Genomic DNA, 1,150 nt, shown 5'->3' on the forward strand with positions numbered 1-1,150 from the left:
TGGCTTTTAAAGCTTGAAAGAATGGTCGTAGTCTGTCTGACGATCGGCTTATGAACCGATTGAGCGCGGCCGCCATGCCGATGAGATGCTGTACTTCTTTTACTGAGTTTGGTCTCTCAAAATCCTGAATTGCTTTGATCTGGGAGGGGTCCGCTTCTATACCCCGGTTGGTCACAAGGAAGCCCAAGAATTTGCCAGATCCTACTCCGAATGCACACTTAGATGCGTTGAGGCGCAACTTGTGCTTCTTTAGGATTTCAAACATCTCTCCTAGGTCCTTGAGATGGTCATTTTCATCCTTGCTTTTGACCACCATGTCATCGATGTAAGCCTCCATCGTTCTTCCTAACAATGGTTCAAACATCTTGGTGACCATTCGTTGGAATGTTGCCCCTGCGTTCTTCAGGCCAAAGGGCATGACCTTGTAATAGTATAGTCCTCTTGGAGTTGTAAAGGATGTGACCTCCTGGTCTGGTTCATGTATGGCGATTTGGTGGTAGCCTCTGTATGCATCCAGGAAGCTAAGTCGGTTGTGCCCCGCCGTTAGGTCTACCAATTGATCTATCCGTGGTAGAGGAAAGCTGTCTTTTGGGCACGCCTTGTTGACTGTTTTGCAGTCGACGCAGACATGCCATTTTCCATTCTTCTTTGGCACTACGACCGTGTTGGAGATCCATTTTGGGTAGTGCACCTCTCTAATTGCTCCTGCCTCCAGCAGGTTACCTACTTCTTCTGCCACTATTTCGGCATGGTGAAGTGCCGATCTGCGAGGGCGCTGAATGACTGGTCTGGCAGATGGGTGGACATTGAGTTAGTGGCAGATGAAGTTTGGATCAATGCCTGGCATGTCGTAGGGTGTCCAGGCGAACACTTCGATGTTAGAGGTTAAGAATTCCAAGACCTCTAATCTCTCAGTGCTGGACAACGACGAACCGAGCAAAAAGAACTTATCCGGGTTCTTTTCATCTATTTTTACCTCTACCAAGTCCTCTACTGCTTTCTGATCCGCCGCTTTGCCGACATCTGCGAATAGCTCATTACTCTCAGGTTCTTCCACCGAATGAACGTATCTTTTGGTAGCACGGCTGCCATTCACCGTGACGAAGCATTGTTTCGACATGATCTGATCTCCATAGACTTCTTCAATTAC

This window comes from Camellia sinensis, chromosome 11 (assembly GCF_055761805.1).
Source record: "Camellia sinensis isolate YWXY chromosome 11, ASM5576180v1, whole genome shotgun sequence".
Classification (NCBI taxonomy): Eukaryota; Viridiplantae; Streptophyta; class Magnoliopsida; order Ericales; family Theaceae; genus Camellia; species Camellia sinensis.